The following is a 22,270-nucleotide window of genomic DNA, read 5'->3' as shown; positions in this document are numbered from 1 at the left end:
GCCCTGCGCCTAGTCCCATTTTCACTTCCTTTGATGCTCCTAGTAGTTTTGTTAAGTCTTGCCCTGTAATTTTTGCTTTTAATTTTGATACCTCTTTATGACTTAACAATAAAAAGGATGTATGGTTTTTATCAGCTGTCTCCAAAATAATCTCTTGTTAATGCAGGGAGTACAGTTCTTCCCATTCATGAGCTCAGTAGTTGCTTCCCTAACTGCAAAAGCCATCTCATTTAGTTGAGTAGCACCTGCCAGCGGCTTTGAGTTAGAAGTGTGTGCTACCCCACATACGAGTGCTGTGGGGGCTGTTCAACACAACTGTAACAATGTATTTTTGTGAATGAGAGTTGGCATGTCAAATGCATCCTCTAGAAAAAAAGTAGTGTAATAGTCTTAATATTTGTTTTCTAAAGTTGATACTGTGGGTTATTTTTGTGAACAGCCTGATGTTGGGACCTTTTTCTCAAAATAAACAAGTCCTTATTAAACCAGGAAAAAAAAAAGAAAATAAGTTTATTTAAAGAAGTTCTTACTTTTGCTAGTAAAGGCAAGGTAATGACATTTTTTTTTTAAATTATTTATTGATTTAATTTAATGCTATAACTAGTACTCAAACAGTATGTTTCACTTTGTGTTTCTATGTGGGTGCAAACTGTTGAAATCTTTATACTAAATTGATCTTCTGTATATAAAGAGAATTGAAAATGAATCTTGATGTGAATGGAAGGGGAGAGGGAGCGGGAGAGGGGAGGGTTGTGGGTGGGAGGGAAGTTATGGGAGGGGGAAGCCATTGTAATCCATAAGCTGTACACTGGAAATTTATATTCATTAAATAAAGTTTAAAAAAATAAAAAAAATTATTTATTGAAAGAGAGAGAGAGGGAAAGAGATCAGTCTTCCATCTTCTAGTTCACTCCACAAATGACTTCCATAAGTGAGCTTGGACCAGGTTGAAGCCAGGAGCTAGAACTCCATTGAGGTCTCACACGAGGTAACAGGAGCACAAGCATTCAGGCCATCTTCTGCTGCCTTCTCAGGCACAATAGCAAGAAACTGAGTTGAAGGCTGAGCAGCTGGGACTCCCTCAGATACAATCCTATCACACAGAACACACCAGGTCACAAGCAGAAGCTTGATCTGCTGCACCACAATGGCAGTACCAATATTTTTTAAATGGAAAAACATATTTCCTCTTGATATCTTAAGTCTATTGGCATTATAAATACCTTTTTGTTATATAATTTTGTTATATAAATTAAAAAATCTGTTATGTACCTTTATGTATTAAATTCATTTAATGTTAATTTAGTATTAGCACAGGAAAGAAATTTGTTAGGTATTCATGAGAATTAAAAGATAATGTACAAAATGAAAGTATTGTGATAAAGTACAAACGTGTTCAGAGCAAAGAGCAATAAGCTTCACAGGTGAGTTTTAGGCAGACTTGATGACTGAAACGACATTTGAAAGCAGGAAGGAAGAGGAGGCTTCAAGTGCAATATAAAGATCAATTCTCAAAGTTGTTTATGATAGTGACAGAATTGTAGTAAAGCAGTCTTATTTTGGAAAGATGTTGAGTATGTGTAGAACAACAGAGGTGGGTAATGAATAGGTTTGTAATACAAATTTAAATGTTGGAGAACTTTGAAAATACTTGCTTGGAGAGTATGTACATTTTTTTCAAGCAGTAGGGAGACTAAAATATTTTTTTAGCATAAGTTGGACAACATTAGGACGATTAATGTGACAGATCAATACAGAGTATAACAGCAGGGTAAACAATGGAAAAAGGGAGAGGATATTTAGAGGATGCAGCATGGTGGGAAAATGGAACTGAAGTAACAAACACAGGAGGCAGAACACAGAGAATCTAAAGCTTTAGAGTCTTATAGTGGAGAGGCCTGCGCTGTGGTGTAGCAGAGAAGGATGCTGGTTTGAGTCCCAGCTGCTCCACTTCCAATCCAGCTTTCTGCTATGGCCTGGGAAAGCAGCAGCAGATGATCCAAATCCTTGGGCCCCTCCTCCCACATGGGAGAACTGGAAGAAGCTCCTGGCTTCTGGCTTTGGATCTGCGCAACTCTGGCTTTTGTGGCCAGTTGGGGAGTGAACCAGTAGATGGAAGACCTCTCTCTTTCTCTCTGTCTCTCTTTGTAACCCTGCCTTTCAAATAAATAAATAAATCTTTAAAATAAAATTTAAAAAAGAATCTTATAGTGGGAAGAGGAAGAGAAATTACAGTCTTAAAGGAGTACTGCTTTCATAATTGACTGCAATGGCACACAGTGTACAGAATTAAATAATCAAAACTTCCATTTGAGTACCAGTGCCACAGAAGGCCTCAGCATGCAAAATAAAACATTTAAGATTAATTTCCACATTCTACTCCATAAACTGGTATTTATCAGTATTTTCTCTATCATGTATTTAAAAATAATACTTGGTTTGAGGAATGTGATGGATCAACAAGTTTGTTAGCATGAGATTTTGAAGCACTTTACCATATTGTTCTCCATAGGGTGTATTAACACTTTTTATTCATTAATTATACATCAATAAAGCTGGAAAAACTGAATCACTGACAAATCAGTGCTTTTCTGTGAATATAGAATTAAGAACATGTCATAGATATCCAGATTTCTCAGTACTATTTTATGAAGAGATGATTCTTTCCCCAATGTTTATGTTATAGTACCTTTTTTCAAGATCAGCTGACAGTAGGTGCATTGATCAAAATATTCCTCCTGGTGAAACATTACTTCCTCTTCTCTTTCCTCTATTTTCAGCCTTCATCCTATCTTCACCCCTCAACCACATCTGCTTCTCCCACTGATCAGCCTCTCTACTTCTACTCCCATGTTTTGTACCTTCCAAGTCTCCAACATCTCATTCTTTCCTCCTGTCCCTCATTTTGTCTTTCCTTTACTTTCCATGTTTATTTTTTTCCATGCAGTGTCACTGGAAACAGTTGTTTTGATTACAGCTTCAATATCTGATGTGATTCATGTTAAGAGTCATTATAAGGCTCAATTATCACATTCATTTACATCAAAAATATAAAATTGAACCCTAACGTACATATTTTGCTTCAAGGTTAAGACAGTGTTATACAAAACACACACACACACACACATACACAGACACACCATTCTATATCATAAAATTTACATTGCTTAAAAAAACTGAAGATAGTTTAGATTCTTTGCTTAACTTCATTATTCCCAATTGTGGATACCTTTTCAGTGATTATTCTGCCAGACAGAAGAGAAAATTTCTTACTATATTATAAAATGAGCTTCAATTTTAAAAATATTTAAAAATGGAATTTAGTCACTTTTGCAAAATTTACCTCACTAATTATAAACAGCTTTTGACTCAAGAATCGTAATTTCCTATCAAAAAAATTTTAAACCCACATTTGGTCTAGCTCAGGGAAGCACAGCCATTGTAAGTTGTGTTTATCACATTTAATAAGTGAATTCTGTGATTTTATTTGTTCACTATTGTGATGGAGAAGAGAGAGAGATTAGCTATATGCAGATATGTTTAAAGACCAAGTTTATGTTATAATAGCAATCACAGCTCAAGCAACTATCTAATCAAAGAAAAAGAACCTTCAAGATTTTATTATAGCACAGGAAAAAAAAATAGATAATTATACTTAGAAATTAATTGACTATGAGAACTTTAATTAGTAAAATGTGTGGTGAAATTCTTTTGAATTATCTTGAGTTTATGTCATAAATTTAGCACACAAAATTTTAATTTCCTTGATCTTTGTTGTATTACTTAAGGTTCTTATTTAAGGAATATTTAAAATTATGCTCTGCTGATTAAATATGACGTTTTCAAATGTCATTTTCACCCTTGTGATTATGGAGTGAATGGCATTATTATAACATATGGCACTAATCCTTCATATATGAGTAATCAACATTTTGTGGCAAAAAGGATATTGTGTATTTCAGGGTCTCATCACTATGAAACATAACAGAGTTTTAAAACTAAAAACATGTATTTCAAAATGAAAATTAGACAAGCATGTAACCGTTAGGCTTTGATATTATGCGCAACATTTTAAACATAACTTTAAGGATTTTTGCAAAAACAGTCATATTATAAAGCAGTGTAACAAATGTCCATACTAACTTTTAAACCAATAGTTGCGTATCTCTTAATATGAGGATTGCCATAGGCCCAACACAATTAGGATACAGAAAACCTAATTGTTGGATATGTGCGTTTTTTTTTTTTTCAGGTTCATGGAAAATGTATATTATGAAAAAAAAAAAAAACCACATGGCTGTCAAAATGGTTTTTTTTCACCAAAATAAATTTATCTTTACTTCATTTTCCTACAACTTTTTTGAAGAACACATATAACTTATATTCAAATAATATATCCAGGCAGTGAACTAATGGGGTATTAATAAATGAAAGCTACACTGAACAGTTTAAAACTAAGTCATAATTGTCCCCTTTCAGCTTGATACTGATTTAATGAGTTTATACTTGAATTTCTACAGCTTTCTAGATAACAGAGTTTCCTTTTTTTTAGACTCAATTGTCATATTGAAAAACCTCTGTAATATTAATGTTTAAAAATTATGGATATGCTGATAATTCAAATGCAATTTTACTCAAAATCCTACATTAAGCATTTATCTTTCATGTGATTATTGCTGCACACAAGAAATATTCTAGTTTTAGCAAATCTTGTATTCTAAATAGGGAAGATTAAGATCTTTTCCTTTAACAGTAAATACATCAACACATAAATAAACTTCTGGGACCCTTTTGTTTTCCTATTCATTTTTATTCTGCAATAAAGTCTATTTTATTAATATGATAGTTATCAGATACTTTTATTTCATGTGATTACTTTCCTATGGCAATTAAAGCCATTGTAAAGTTATGAAGTTAGCATTGCCATGTCAAACTACACCAAAGTGAACTTGAAATTAAGATCATGTCCCCTGAATATATTTTAAACAAGACCCCATTGTCTTGTTTCACATTATGAGCATTTGTTTACTTGGTTTTATTCAATTGTCCAGAGAAAAATCTTTTGCCAAGCTATCTATTGGGCTTCCAGTATGAAAGGTTTCCCCAGTGGTCCTTACCATGAAGCAGATTAAGTACCCACAATATTTTGTTTGGAACCAAGAGTACATGTTTAGAAAACCAAGGATGTTCGTGATTACAGTTGCTCGGGATTAGGGCACCGGACTGAATGAAATCCAAGAAGGATTTTAAATATTGCAGCACCATTTTTCTGTTTTAATGAATAATTGGTAACACTAGATTACAAGATTTGCAAGCCCCCAGGTTGCTGTATTTTCATAGGGAAAGAGTTCCTTTCATTCAAACCTAATAAGCTTGGCCTATATCAGCTTTTCTCACATCAACCCAAGTGTCACATTTGGGCTGGGGGAAGCTTGTTAGCAGTAATTACCAGCAGTAGGTTCTATTATTTGCCAAAGTAATTTTCACCACTAAGTACCACCAAAACTGCCTCAAGCCTTTAATTTTTTCCCTTCCTCTTGCCTTCCTTTGCTTTCTTTTAAGTTAGTGCATTTTCCCATGATACTGCTCTCTGTGGTGTGGGACAAGGCAGAGGCAAGGCGCTGGGTATCAATGTGCTCCTGAGACATGGGGTCAGGCCTAGCGAAAGCCTTTCACAAACAGAGCCTGAACTCTATTAGAGATGCAAATCCACTCTCTGAGTGAGGATTGTTTCAGCTACATAATGGGAGCCAAGGAATTCCAGGGCAGCTCCCCTTTCAGCAGGGACCCTTTGTCTGCGCCTTAGCAAATTTCAGCAGCCTGTTTAAACTCCAGCCATTGTCCCCTTGGCTTCATTGATTTCTCTGCCTGCCACTGACTCACAATGGGCTGATATGAACATCTTTGTTACTGCTTTTGTACTGTATATCAGAGTAATGTTTCAGCAGATTGAGGCCTAGAAGGAAGAATTAAACCTGTACTACACAGAGCATGATGAATTGCAGGATTTACATATCATTTTGAGACTTTGGGGATGAGGGTAGCCACTGAATGCTGTTGTGTCTCAAAGGATGTTGTCCGAAGACAGAGTGACAGAAAAGGAAGTGATTTAGATGCTCCCTGACAGCTTAATACACAAAATACAGACAAACCGTAGAAACCCACAGACGTCCTATCCTTTTCTGTACGTAGTATATTTGATTCTGAATCAGTGTTGTTCCCATGAAAGAATTTGACATGATAATCTCACTGTACTGTTTCTGAATTTAGGAAGCAGACTACAGAAAACAGTTCCTTCAGACCCCGTCATTTTTGGTTGAGAACAGCCTCTGTTATCCGGAGGCATACTTCTCAGTGTTAACCATAGTAATCATTTCCAAAATACATCAACACTTTAATTTACTTATGAAATCAAGGGATCCTTATCAATTATTAAGGTTTTTTCCTAAGTATATAGCTTCCTACAAAATGGTATATTTTAAGTGATCTATAAACTATGAAATAACTTCCCTTCCAATATATCCAATAGTATACTAATTAATGTTTAATAAGGGATTCTCACAAGGGCAACCAAGAGTGATGTGCTGCATTTGCTGATTTCTGTGGTACACATACTTCACACCATGCCCACTGTCAGCCTGTGGCAAGCTGGGAATGGAAACATACCCAGCTGCTTCCCTGGGACTACCTGGAGAACTCAGCAGAAAAGCTACAAATATCTGATCACTTTTTACACTATTTCATTATAAAACAGAAATCTGCCCAATGAACTTACAAATTTGGATGCAGGACGTTATAGAAACACATAGACAGACAGATAACGGTACTCAAAGTATTACAGTTGTAGCCTGCTATAATCCAAAAATGGCATTTGTATGGGTGACATAAACTATGTTTTTTTTTTCTTGTCTTTATTTTAGCCAGTGTCTCTGGGCTCTATATGGTATGTGATTGGCATCAGAATGCATGGGTAGAAACAAGTCTGAATAGACTCATTCTATATGCTTCAAGTTTCCAAGAGGTGGACAATCACAACAGAAGGATATTTCCATTTCTTGGTTAAAAGAGAAAAGTAACTTGTGTGATGAGTTTTAGTAAATATTCTTAGATGATGAAAATTTGCAAGTTCTGCTCTTGTACACATTGAGGTGGCAAGTTCCCACGATAATAGCTATTTATAAAAGGTTGTGAGATAAAGAAAAATATTTTTTAATCTGTTATGTTCCAAAAAGTACTGAATTGACTGTAAGTCTCTGAATACACAATGCAATTTCACACTTCCAGATCTTTGCATCTGCTCTGCGTTCTATTACATTTGTAGTCTTCAACTTTTTTTCTATATAAAATTCTATTTTTATATACATCTTACATTACTTGACCAAGTCCTTCCTCTCTCTTCTCTTGTGAGTTTCCTTAAGAGACACTCAATGTGCTACTGGGTTTCTTTTCATCAAAGTATAGCAGAGTGTCAACAAACAGTGGTTGAGCTAAAATTAATTGTATCATAATGTATTGGTTTCTTTGTCCTACTTATGTGCATTCACACTTTTTGTATTGATTCCTGGTTCAGTTCATCTTTGTAAATGCAGTATTTTAAATGCTTCTACAAATTCACTTTCTTTTTTTTTTTAAAGATTTATTTATTTATTTGAAAGTCACAATCACATAGAGAGCAAAGGAGAAACAGAGAGAGGAAAAGAAAGAGAGAGAGGTCTTCCATTTGCTAGTTCACTCCCCAATTTGCCACAGTGGCTGGAGTTGCGCCAATCCAAAGCCAGGAGCTTCCTCCGAGTCTCCTATGTGGGTGCAGGGGCCCAAGGACTAGGGCCATCCTTCACTGCACTCCCAGGCCACAGCAGAGAACTGGACTGAAAGAGGAGCAACCGGAACTTAAACCAATGCTCACAGGGGATGCTGGCACTGCAGGCGGTGGCCTCACCTGCTAAGCCATAGCACGGGTCCTGAATTCACTTTCTTTTTTCTTTTTGTCTTTTTCTTTTTGACAGGTACAATTATACACAGAGAGACAGAGAGAAAGGTCTTCCTTCCTTTGGTTGACTCCCCTAATGGCTTCCATGGCTAGCACTGCGCTGATCCGAAGTCAGGAGCCAGGTGCTTCCTCCTGGTCCCACATGCTGGTGCAGGACCCAAGCACTTGGGCCATCCTCCACTGCCTTCCCGGGCCACAACAGAGAGCTGGCCTGGAAGAGGAGCAACCAGGACAGAATCCGACCACCCAACAGGGACTATAACAGGGATGGATTAGCCAAGTGAGCCACGGTGCCGGCCTCGAATTCACTTTCCAAACGATGTTTTTTGGGGGTCAATGATGTTGTGGTATAGCCTGTAAAGCCATAGCCAGTGATGCTCACGCTCACACTTCTGATCCAGTTCCTTGCTTATGTCCTGGGAAAAGCAGAGGGGGATGGCCCAAGAGTTTGATCCCCTGTCACTGGATTTGGAGAGCACAAAAAGGATTCAACATCATTTGTCATCAGGAAAAGGTAAATTCTAAGAATACGTTAACATTTCTGACCTAGCTGAATATATAAAACCCATAAAATATGACAGTACAAATTGCTGATAAGAGTGCAGAGTACTAGGAACTCTCACATTTTGCTAATGGAAATTCAAAATGATGCAGTCACTTTGGAAGGGAGTGTGGTTTCTGACAAGGTTAAACATAGCCTTATCTAGCAAGCTAGCAACTGCTCTTTTATATATTTACTACCTGTTTGGAAAACTTACATCTACACATACAGAAATGAAACATGATTATAGATTTATTCATAAAATCCACATCAAAGCAACCAAGATGCCCTTTAATAAATGAATTGATGTGAGACTACTTACAAGTGTTCATGGAAAAGAGAAATTGGAAGTTAACTTTATTTTGGTGCAAAAATTTGTGAAGTCCATTCAAAATGTTTTCATTACACATATTTTCCAAGAATGTGTACAAAGACTTTTTGTAAATAAACTAGAGTACATATATACAATGGAGTGCTACTCAGTGGTGGAAGGATTGAGCTATCATGTGATAGGAAAAAACAGATCTTAAATGCATCTTGCTATATGCAGGATGCTACTCTGAAAAGGCTGCAAACTATATGACTCCAATCATGATATTCTGGAAAAGGTGAAACTCTAGACTTACTGAAAATATCAATGGTTTTCAAAAGTTTAAGCTCTAAGAATCAAATATGTGTAGCAAAGGAAAGCTGTAAGATGATGAAATTACTCTGTTTAATACTGTAATGGTAACAGCACCATATAATGCATTTATTTAAACCCACAAAATTTAAAGTATGAAAACTGAATTCTCATATGTATGCATTTCACAAAATCATCTAGAGGCTTGTGAGATTCCAAGATGGCATATAGACTAAGATTAAAAAAATAAACTAACTGTATATTTTCTGTTATATCACCTCATTGATTGGATTGAAAGATAAATGTGAGAAAAGAAGTAATTCTGAAAATGCATTGAGCCTATGTGATATACATAAAATTATTTCACGTGGAGTACAGGCTAAAATCATCCTACATCTATATTGAATAAATAAGGAAGTGAATGACAAATGATAGGAGTCATGTTTGTAACTGTTAGAAATTACAGACAGTGCTCGCATCAGCAGCACATATACTAAAATTGGAACGATACAGAGAAGATTAGCATGGCCCTTGCGCAAGGATGATACGCAAATTCGTGAAGCATTCCATATTTTTTGCACATTAATTTTATTGCAGCTCAATTCACAATAGCTAAGACCTGGAACCAACCCAAATGCCCATCAACAGTAGACTGGATAAAGAAATTATGGGACATGTACTCTATGGAATGCTATACAGCAGTCAAAAAGAATGAAATCCAGTCATTTGCAACAAGATGGAGGAATCTGGAAAACATTATGCTGAGTGAATTAAGCCAGTCCCAAAGGGACAAATATCATATGTTTTCCTTGATCGGTGACAACTAACTGAGCATCAAAGGGGAAACCTGTTGAAGTGAAATGGACACTATGAGAAACAGTGACTTGATCAGCCCTTGTCCTGACTGTTGATGTACAATTTAATACTTTATCCCTTTTAGTATTTTTTTTTGTTCTAGTTAATACTATTGGTTGAACTCTGTAATTAACACACAATTATTCTTAGGTGTTTAAATTTAACTGAAAAGTTATCCCTGTTAAATATAAGAGTGGAAAAAAGAGAGGGAGGAGATGTACAATTTGGGACATGCTCAATTGGACTTGCCGCAAATGTGGAGTTAGAAATCTGCCAGGGGATTCCAATACAATCCCATCAAGGTGGCATGTACCAATGCCATCTCACTAGTCAGAGCGATCAATTTCAGTTCACAATTGATCACACTGATAGGTCTAAGAGTCAAAGGGATCACCAAACAAGACTAGTGTCTGCTAATACTAACTGATAGAATAAAAAAGGGAGAGAACGGTCCAACATGGGAAGCGGGCTACACACCAGACGCATAGAATGGCAGATGTCCTAAATAGCACTCTGGCCTCAGAATCAGCCCTTAAGGCATTCGCATCTGGCTGAAGAGCCCATGAGAGTGTTTTAGGCATGGAAAGCCAAGACACTCTGGAAAAAAAAAAAAAAACCACCTAAATGAAAGATCTCTGAGACTGAGATCCCAGTGGAAAGAACGGGGCCATCAAAGAAGGAGGTACCTTTCTCTGAAGGGAGAAGAGAACTTCCACTTTGACTATGACCCTGTCGAAATAAAATCGAAGTCGGCGAACCCTAAAGGCTTCCATAGCCTTGGCAACTCATGACTAGAGCCTAGGGAGATTACTGACACCATAAACAAGAGTGTCAAATTGTTAAGTCAACAACAGGAGTCACTGTGTACTTACTCCTCATGTGGGATCTGTCCTTAATGTGTTGTCCAATGTGAAGTAACGCTATAACTAGTGCTGAAACAGTATTTTGCACTTTGTGTTTCTGTGTGGGTGCAAACTGATGAAATCTTTCCTTAGTATGTACTAAATCGATCTTCTGTATATAAAGATAATTGAAAATGAATCTTGATGTGAATGGAAAGGGAGAGGGAGCGGGAGATGGGAGGGGTATGAGTGGGAGGGAAATTATGGGGGGGGGAAGCCATTGTAATCCATAAACTGTACTTTGGAAATTTATATTTACTAAAGAAAAGTTAAAAAAATAAAAGAAATTACAGACAACAGGCAAGCAGGCTAGAATGATGCACAGGGTACTGAACTAGAGTTGTAGGTACAGGATTGTAGGGGGGAAAATGACTTTTTCATTAATCATCACAAGTTCTTGGTTGGAGCAGACGACTATAACACAGTATTTCATATCAGGAGAGAGAGAAACAGAAATTTATTAAGATGTGTTATGCAGATATACCTGGGAGATACTCAGTGAGTGAGTAATTCTCAAGGAAGTGGCTTTGAATTCCAACACAAATTGCATTTCAACAAGGGACAGTACATATTTAGAGAAGTTTTAAGACAAAGGGAAATGTCTTAGCTTTACCTGGGTCTCCCAAGTGAGTGCAGGGAGGCAAACACTTGGTCCATCTTCTACTACTTTTCCTAGACCCTTAATGGGGATCTGGTTTGGAAGTGGTACAGCTGGAACACGAACCAGTGCCATACAGGATGATGCTGGCGTCACAGGTAATGACTTTACCAGATATGTCACAACTCCAGCCCCAGAGAGAAATGTATTTGAGTCTTTATGGGGGACAACTTGTGGGAAGGCTAATCAATGGCAGTTAAGGCTCAATGTAGATTCTTCTGGTGCCATCTCCAAGGTCGTAAAGATAAAAATTATCTTCCATGATTAACTTTGTTTTTCCCTGATAGATAGTAAGGGCAACATAACCTTTCTTTTTGTGATTCTATATTCTGGTTCTAGGTGAACAGAAAGAGGGCAGAGACCTACCCACTATTTGCTTCCTAAGTGCCTTAATCTTCCCATACTAGAGTACCAACAGTATGAGTTCATGCTCAGCTTAATATAGAAACATACAAAAATATTTGATAAATGTATGCATACAAGGGTCAGTGTGTGTGTGTGTGTGTGTGTATCTGAGCGGACCAAGAGACCAAAACGTGGGATCAATGAACACACCCATGCTGCAGATTGTATGTTTTTTTTTTTAAGATTTATTTATTTATTTGAAAGATACACAGAGAGATACACACAGAGAGAAGAAGAGGCAGAGAGAGAGAGAGAGAGAGAGAGAGAAGTCTTCCATCTGCTGGTTCACTCCCCAATTGGCTGCAAAGGCCACAGCTGTGCCAATCCAAGGCCAAGAACCAGGATCCTCCTCTGGGTTTTCCCATGCGGGTGCAGGGGCCCACAGACTTGGGCCATCTTCTACTGCTTTCCCAGGGCACAGTAGAGAGTTGGATTGGAAGTGGAGCAGCTGGGACTCAAGCCAGAGCCCATATGGGATGCTGGCCCTGCAGGCAGCGCCGGCCCTGCAGATTGTGGTTTTTAACACCAGTTTCTAAGAACCAAAAACCCTGCAGAAATGGCTGGTTCTTGAAGAAATGACTCCTGCCAAATATATAAAAGATAAACCTGCATCATCTTGCAATGCCAGAAATTCAAGAAGTGATAAATATCAAGCAAACAAGCAAATAAACAAAAATCCGCAGCAAAACATTATCGTGGGGCATGTTCTATTGACATAGAGGTCAACTGAGAGAGTTTCCTTGGTGAAAGTTAGAATAGATAAGCAGCCACATAAATAAAGTGGTGTTAGTTTAAAATCCAAATTATATACATTATTCCATACTAGTATAAGTAAATGAGCTGAAAAAAAGAGCAAATAAGTCAGGGGGAAAAGACAAAAATCTAGTGCAGAAGAAATAAACTTTGCCTTAAGGAATTGTAGCATTACTCCCCATTCCCTGAGTGGGATCTGTGCATAGTGACTTCTTTCCAAGCAAAGAGGAGGAGAAAAAGCAAGACATTAGAGCACAGAAACCTGACAAATACTGCCTCATCAGGGGATCAAAAGTATAGTCATGGTTATAATAAGTACTCTTCGATTATGAAGTGATGAAAGCGGCGCATTGTCGTTGTAGTCTTTTGCAAACCTATAACCACAGTTTAATTATGAGAAGCATCTGCCAAACACCAGTTGAGTTAGTATTCCATAGAATGCCTAGAGTATTCCTCCAAACCAGTCAAGGTCATCAAAACCAAGCAAAATCTAGGAATTATCACAGCAAAGAGGAGGTTTAGGAGACATTGTGACTAAAAGAGATGTGGTATTGCAGATGAAATCCTGGAATATAAAAAGGAAATTAGCTAAAAGCTATTAAAATCTGAATAAATTATGGACATTTGTGAATAATGATGTATCATTATTGGCCCATTAATTGAGACAAATATACCATAGTAATGTAAGATATTTATAATATAAGGAACTCAGTGCAGAGTATATAAGAACATCAATATCTTCTTAACTTTTCTATTAGTATGAAGCTATTCTAAATTTAAACATTATTTAAAACAAAAATTGTTAAAGTTGTTTCAGGCAAACCTACAAAATATATATTTTTTTATTTGACAGGTAGAGTTATACATAGAGAGAGACAGAGAGAAAGGTCTTCCTTCTGTTGTTTCACTCCCCAAATGGCCACCCCGGCCGGCACTGCACCAATCCGAAGCCAGGAGCCAGGTGCCTCCTCCTGCTCTCCCGTGCAGGTGCAGGGGCCCAAGCACTTGGGTCATCCTCCATTGCCCTCGCGGGCCACAGCAGAGAGCTGGACTAGAAGAGGAGAAACCGGGACTAGAACCGACGCCCATATGGGATGCCGGCGCCACAGGCGGAGGATTAACCAAGTGAGCCACGGCGCTGGCCCCCTTACAAAATATTTTTAAAAATGATTTGTAGCTGAAATATAGATTCTTTCATCCAACTTTCTGTGTCCATTCCCAAAGTATTCATTTTACTCAGTTCTGAACTATGGCAATCGTAATATTTATTTATTCCAATGTCTTCCAATTACTTTATTCCCCTCTTGGGCACAGTTCTATTATGAATGACTTAAGTTTTTCTTGCATTTTTTAAGATACCTTTTTTCATTTTTAATTCTGGTTACTAGTTTCCAAAAAATCTTCATATGACCTTTTATTAAAAAGCAGTTTTTAGGGCCTTGATCACACTTATTTATATATGGTAGCCTAGGCTCAGACCCAGAAATCTGGATTTTTCAGGCATTTCAGGAGATTATTATGCATTCAAAAAACTGAAAATCATGGGTCCAAGCTATCTAGAGGTGGGGTCACTCTAGTTATCCTTCCTTTTTCCCTAATAATTTTATTTATGAAGTTTTGTGCACAGGAAAAAATGTCGAGATCTAATGAATACCCCTTGCCTTTCTATTTTTGGTGCTATAGCTGTTAATGAGCTTGCTAAAACTTACTAATATTTGCTTGTTTTGAAAGTATCTACTGGTTTGGAGTAAATTTCCAAATTTTAGCCATTTCTCATACAGCTGTAATTACTATCCTAAAGTAGATTTATTATATTATCAGTCCATTTCCAAATTTCTAGTTTTTTGAATTCCGCAGTTTTTATGTCTGTAATATACTTGTATAACATTAATTTTTTTCTTGTGTTTCTTTTCTGCATAATTTATTAAAAGTATTGGTTTATTTTACAAAGATTTACCAAAGTATAATTGATATATTCATTTAATGTATACCTTTTGAGTTTGAACAGATATATATCACCATAATACCATCAACACAAAATATCAAATGTATCAATGACTTCCAGAAAACTTCCTTGTGTTTTTCTGTGATGGTGTATGCTTATTTTTTGTTGTTGCTGTTTATTGTAAGGACATTTAACCTGAGACCTATTCTCAACACATTTTAAGGTACACACTAAGATACTTTTAATCCTAATTTCATGTTGTATGACAAATCTCTAGAAATTAATCTTGTATAACTGAAGCTTGGTATCTATTGAAACATGTTCCCAAATCCGTCCTTCTCTGGGCAGCCTATGGGAACCACTATTTTATTATATATATATTTTCCAAGTTATGCATATAAATTAGTGAACTACCTCCTAGATTCTCATAGGTTAATCATGGATTTAAATTATAATTTAAAGCCTATATTTAAATTATAATTTTTGAGCTATGTCTTTTTTCTTCATAACAAATTACCACCTTTTCTTTGCCTCAACATTACTAAATACTATTTCTTTTTATAATCATCTTCATTGTCTTTTTAAAAACCTCTTATTTTGGAGCAGGTGTTTGGCCCAGCAGTTAAAATGCCTACACTCCACATGAGAGTGCCTGGGTCCAGTCAGGACTCAGGCTTCTGATTCCATCTTTCTGTCAGTGCAGACCCTGGGAGGTAGCAGGTGATAGTTCAAGTAGGTGAGTCCTTGCCACCCTCATGGGAGATCTGATGTGAGTTCCCATCTCCTGGCTTCAGCTCATCCCAGGGTTGACTGATTTCAGTATTTGAGGAATGAACCAGCAGATGGAAGCTATGTCTCTCTGTTTGTCTCTTTCACATATTATGAAAAACTATGTGTGAATTTCCCAAGTTTTTGAACCATAATAAACTTTACCTTTAATCACATTTTGAATGACCCTTCTGAAGCCTCCTTGTATTAGCATTTATACCCACAGGGATCCCTACATCTCCATCCTCTAATCATTTTGAAAATTATAACTAAATTTTGTAGACTGTTGCTATCCTACTAGGCTTTCAACAGGAGGACCTTCCTGCCTCCCAACTTTGCTTTTGTTGCCATTCTCCACCTTCCCACTTTCCCTCTTTGCAGTGTCTAGTAGCCTCTAATTTATCCCCTATCTTGATGTGATATCCTTTTGGCCACCACAAATTACTGAGAATATGCAATATTTGCATTTCTGTGCCTGGATTAAGTGAAATAAGCTTATTTTTAAAAAATAAAGAAATAAAAAGAAAAATAATAAAGTCTATGAGTCTCTATTGGAAGAGATTGGGTGGTAGTGATTTTTTTTAAAAAAAGCAAGCATGTATCTCTCAAGCTGCGGTTTCTTACTAGACTTCATTAACTTTAAGATGAAAACCCACTAACCCTTCTCTGTGATCCCATATGACCAACTCTATTGGTTTTGTTTTGTTCCCAACATTTGCTTGGTAGGTTTTTTACCAAAAGCCCTCTGATTATTTTTACTTAATAATGCACTAATACATCTCTAATAATGCATTAGCACTTCAAATTTAGATTAGCTAAAATTGACTCAATATTTTTCTCTTCTAACTCCACTCTTTGGTATTTTATATATCCATTGATATCAATACTAAACTAAATCTGAAACTTCAAAATCAATTTTCTCATTCCTTTACCTTATACTACATATTAAAGCCAATACCATAATATAACTGTAAATTGTCTCACTACTCCTTTCTTTTTCATTCCAGTGATATTATCTTATCTCACTTTTTAAAATTTATTTGACAGATAGAGTTAGACAGTGAGAGAGACAGAGAGAAAGGTCTTCCTTCTGTTGGTTCACCCCCCAAATGGCTGCTTACGGCCGTTGCTGCGCCCATCTGAAGCCAGGAACCAGGTGTTCCTCCTGGTCTCCCATGCGGGTGCAGGGCCCAAGCACTTGGGCCATCCTCCACTGCCTTCCTGGGCCAGAGCAGAGAGCTAGACTGGAAGAGGAGCAGCTGGACTAGAACCCGGCACCCATATGGGATGCTGGCGCCACAGGTGGAAAATTAGCCAAGTAAGCCACAGCGTTGGCCCCTTATCTCACTTTCTAATTGTTTCTCAGCTGAAGTTGTCTTGATAGAATTTCAATTCTCAAAGCGTAATCTTTATCACTCATTGCCCATATCAAACACTGTAAATTTGCAATTAATAAATGGAATCAGAACGATTTCTTGAAAATACCAATAGGATTATTGATAACAAAGTGGCAACAGGTGTCTCTTTCTGTACTCGATCTTAGTCAAAGGGCTAAGAAGCAATAGGTGTCTCTTTCTGAAGAAATTTGTTGCATTTGGTGAACTGCATCATCATCACATCTTCCAATTAAACATCAGTTACCCATTGACTGAAACTTGTGGTTTAAAGATAGTTAACTTTCCATTATTGTTTAAAAAATATCTGCTCCCCCAAAAGGAGTTCCAGAAGAGAAGTTAGCATAATGTTTTATTTAAAAAAAAATATCTTGGCCAGCGCCACGGCTCAATAGGCTAATCCTCCACCTGTGGCGCCGGCACACTGGGTTCTAGTCCCGGTTGGGGCGCCAGATTCTGTCCCGGTTGCCCCTCTTCCAGGCCAGCTCTCTGCCATGGCCCGGGAGTGCAGTGGAAGATGGCCCAAGTGCTTGGGCCCTGCACTCGCATGGGAGACCAAGAGAAGCACCTGGCTCCTGGCTTTGGATCAGTGGTGCGCCTGCCGCAGCGCGCCAGCCACGGTGGCCATTGGAGGGTAAACCAACGGCAAAGGAAGACCTTTCTCTCTGTTTCTCTCTCACTGTCCACCCTGCCTGTCAAAAAAAAAAATCTTATGTGCTTTCAAGAAATTTTGTATTACTTCAGTTATAATTCAAAAATATTATAATATATATCATAAATATAGATACAGATAATACTCAAAGAATAGAAAGGATGACATCATTTTCTTTTTTATTACTTGTTGATCAGGTTAGCTTCTTTAAGACATTTGGTAAAGTGCTCTATGATCAAAACACTTCTTAAGTGTTTCTGTATTCTTCCATCATGCATACCACCTTGTGACTGCTAACCACAACATAATATTTTGTGGGACAATACTGGTTATATTAAAAATAAATTTAATGTATACATTATTATATTCATTATATAAAACTACTAAGTTGTGGGAATTTGGAATTGTCCCTTTGTTAAGAAAGAAGTAATGGAGTACCTTTGTCTAAGTTTTAAAAGATTTGAAGAATCTGTAAAATTTAATTTTATAGACATTGCTAATATTTGCACTTCTTGACATTTTAATGGAAATCTCCTCACTCTTTAACTTTTGATTTCATTCTCCTAATTGTTAGCATTTCCTATTGCTGCCTATTTAGCAGTTTTTTATGTGGCCATCTTGGCACCTAATCAGAAAAGAAAGCATAAAATTCACACAGTTCTGTAACCTTTTCTTCATTTCAGAAACAGATCTCCCCTTAAGGACCAATTTCTGAGAATCCAGACACCTGGTTTCTTGAAGAGAACTCTAGTAGACAGCCTCTAATCATCTTTTACCATTCACATAAAAATGGAAAATGATTTTAAACTTTTAAAAATGACATTAGTATTATTCATACTCACAGCTGAATATTTACTATACATAATATGCAGTATTCTGAGGAAAGCTAGACTCTTCCAAGCATAGTATGCAATAGAGTAGTAGAGTCATAGAACTGAAAGAAAGTCAAATGCTCTCTAGTAAACGTAAAACTTCAGCATCATTCCCTCTTCACTAACAAACAGACCGTATACTGCACAGGCTTTCATTAAACACCTTTGTAAAATACAATGTCAGATAATTACAAATCCATAAAATTTATTGAGTACCTCATAGAGGGAGATACCATGGATAAAATTATGAATGTCAGAATTCACACATTTATAAAAAATGCCAAAAAAATTTATTTTCTGCTAATAAAATTATCCTTTAAAATGACTTTAAATTTTTTCTGTTTGAATATGAATTGTACTTTGAGATAGTTAAAAATAAGTGCCAGATATTTACTTTAAAATGAATAAAATAAATACTTACCAATAAGTACTACATCATTAGCAAGTATAATGCATTTGAATATTTATCCATTTCTTTTCTAACCAACTAGTCCCAAACTGAAATTATGGCATGTTGTAATAATGTTCTCAATCCTGACATTATTCTATTTCCCATCAATCATTTCCCTGCTTACAATCTTCTCAAAGTTTTCTTGCAACTCTCACAGGTAGTGGATAACTGAGCTTCACGTGAAAACAAGTGCAGTGTGCTATACGTTGGCAAGGATTGGAGCGTTCATATCTTTAGGTGAGGTTATAAAAATAGGGAAAAGTCTGAGAGCATTTAATTCCCAGCTTTGGACTCGCTCAGTGACAAGCTCCTCTGACCTATTCGAATTGTCAGGTAACTTCAGAAAGTCTGAAAGCAAAGTTTAAGGTGAATAAACTTGCTTTCCTTTTGACATGAGTGCATTTTCTTTCTACTTTGCTGTTCCTTGGACAAATGTATTTCCTGTGCTGCTTTCTGAAATGGATTACTGAGCTGAATTTCTAAATGTCTTTGATCTCTTCAGATAAATGGCGCTGGGTACAGACACTATTATAATAATTAGCACCATCTTCATCATATTATAATTCTACAAAAGATCAAATAACAAGGAACCAATCCTTTTAAATGCAAGAGATTTAAATCCACTTCAATTCTTTGTGAACATATTCATGCGCTGTACCCGCTTCCCTCAGAAAGGGTCACTTTCAATTACAGGCATGAATATAGTTATTCATCAGCTCACAAAAAGCTACCAGATAGGTTAACCAGTAAACGACATTTCCCTTTCTTGGAATATATAAATAAGTGTCTCACAAAAAGACCAGTTCAATCCTTAATGATGAATTTCCCTGTCACTTTGTAGCTGTATCATGGACTCTGAATTTGATGTATGCACACTACATTCCCATTGAAGGCTCCTTCTTTGCCGCGAGGCTGTTACATAGTTGACCTCATCATTTTATGTCCAAGAGTTCTAACTTGGAAATTGCCAAATCAAGGTAAGATTTTGTCTTTTTATATATTCTATATCTATAAGCAAGTAAATGAGAAACAATTTTCTTGAGACACCGACAAAAATGATTCATACTTAAAAATTATTTTAGAAAAACACAACCTTTATTGTTGCACTTTATTTGAGGATGTACCAAGTATAATCTTTTGTGAGTTACATTAGACAACTAGTATGCAAAAAACTAATGTCATATACTTATAATTACTAATATTTATATGAATTATCCTCAATAACCTACTTAAAATTCGATTTTAATATGTGTACACATGACTAAAGTTATATGTTTATTTAATCTGTGCACTACTAAAGTACCTATATAGTAATTACTTGATAAATGAAACTGCTTCTTTTGCTACAGAACGGGGTCTAAGTTCTTAAAATATAACCCTATAAAACTCTTTCTTTCTTTCTGAAATCCTGTTAATTTCTCATTTACTCAATTATACTAGGATGTTTTTCTACCTTTTTGCCTATTTTTCATAAGTTAATGAGTTTTTCTCATGTTTCAAAGCAAGTTTTTTTAAAAGACTGATTTATTTGAGAATCAGAGTGACACAGAGATAGAAGGAGACAGAGAGAGATCTCCCCTCTACTGACTCACTCCCCAGATGGCCAGAAAACCAGGTTTAGGTCAAGCAAAAGCCAGGAGCCTGGAACTCCATCCTGGTCGTCCCTGTGGGTAGCAGGGAGGCAAATATTTGGGCCAGCTTTTGCTCCCTTCCTAGGCACGTTAACAGGAAGATAAATCAGAAGCGAAGTAGTTGGGATTAAAATCAGCACTCTGATAGGGGATGCCAGCCTGCTACTGGCAGGGGCTTAGCTCACTGCACCACCTGGTCAGCATCGATGTTTTCTCATTTTGGCAATAGATTTACTCCTAAGTATTTGTGATTTCTGCAATTAGATTTTGATGAGAAGTTTCTCATTTTGGAAAGATAAGAAGGATAAGGAAAATCATTCTTCAATTTATACACATACTATTATCTTTTAAAAGTTATTTACAATTTTAAATTCAACTTGGCAGAAGAAGAGATAATCTACCACATACTTTATAAAGTCCAAGACGATATTGGAAAAATGTCTGGAAAATTATGTTGTTTTGTATTGTTTTTATCTATATTATAATATGGATATTTCATATTATTACAAAAGCATATAGTGAAGATTATAGTGAAGATTTTAGCCCTTTGATTAAAAATTAAAACATAGGCACAACTATCTTGTAATGAAATTGGAACATTTTAATACCAACCATGTGTATATTAATATCTTATAAATAATTAAAATATTGGAGCCCTAGGAAACAAATGCAACAGCTTAAATAGAGGTTCAATTAGCAGATGCTTCTTTATCCCAGGTGCAATGAAGTTGAGCGAGTCATTAAGAGGATCTATCCTCTGAAGTGAGAGATGCTCCTGACAGCTGTGGCACAGGACACTGTGGGCACACAATGGACCTCAAACAGTGTCTCTCTACACCCTCTTTCTTGGTGAATGAGGCAGGCAAAGATCCCAAAATCAGTGTTGTAGGGGACATATAACAGTGAAAACTAGAGGAAAACGAGGGCTGCAGGGAGACTCCATCTTTTATTCACCAGCGACATCTGTTAGGCATTGTGCCAAGTACTATATGAGTTTTATTTCATGTAATCTTTGCAGCTCCAAGAGGTGGGGCTTTGATCTTGGTTTTACAGATGAAAAGAATCTATAAACAGGGTCAGCTACGTAATTTGTGGGGCCCAGTGCAAAATGATCTGGCTTGTTCAAAAAGAAGGAAACTTTTTCTTTTCCTTTCTCCAATGATTTCTTTATCTTTTATTTGTTATCAAATGTCACCCTCCTTAGAGACAGGGGACTAATGTTGCTTTGGTCTAATTGTCTAAGACCCACCTTAGCTCTCCAGATATAAGATCAGGGATTAAGTTAACTTAAATGGAAAATTCTGATTTGTATAAATAGTCCTGGGACAGAATCAGGGTAAGCAAATTTATCTTAAGTATAGGATACTATTTTTTGGAGGATTTATTTATTTTATTCAAAAGGCAGAGTAAGGGTGGGGGGAAACAGAGACTGAGGGATCTTCCTTCCACAGGTTCACTCCCCAAATGGCTGCAGTGGCCAGAGCTGGGCCAGCCAAGAGCCAAGATCTTTTTCTGGGTTTCCCACATGGGTACAGGCCCCAAGCACTTGGGCCACCCTCTACTGCTTTCCTAGGTCATTAGCAGGGAGCTGGATCTGAAGCGGAGCAACCAGAACTCAAACTGGTGCCCACATGGGATACAACTGCCGCAGGTGGAGGCTTAACCTACTAAGCCACAGTGCCAGCCCCTAGGATACTATTTGCACCAGTCTTAACTATTGACTCACTGGTGTTTAATGTGGATGCTGTTCACAAAAGATAAAAATTCTCAAATGTGTCTAATCAGAAAATTCCTCTTAGCTACTTGGAAAAACCAATCGAAAGTCCCAGCC

General features: G+C 36.8%; 1 non-coding gene across 1 annotated transcript; it reads left to right on the top strand.

Moving 5' to 3' along the window:
* The first annotated feature begins 9,622 nt into the window (after positions 1–9,622).
* LOC133752638 (U6 spliceosomal RNA) lies at positions 9,623–9,729 on the top strand. The gene has a single exon (XR_009864959.1). It is a non-coding gene; the product is annotated as a U6 spliceosomal RNA (small nuclear RNA).
* The last annotated feature ends 12,541 nt before the right edge of the window (positions 9,730–22,270 follow it).

Source organism: Lepus europaeus, chromosome 2, assembly GCF_033115175.1.
Source record: "Lepus europaeus isolate LE1 chromosome 2, mLepTim1.pri, whole genome shotgun sequence".
In the NCBI taxonomy this organism is placed as follows: Eukaryota; Metazoa; Chordata; class Mammalia; order Lagomorpha; family Leporidae; genus Lepus; species Lepus europaeus.
The sequence above is the reverse complement of the archived record's forward strand: the minus strand, read 5'-3'. Positions and strand labels throughout refer to the sequence as shown.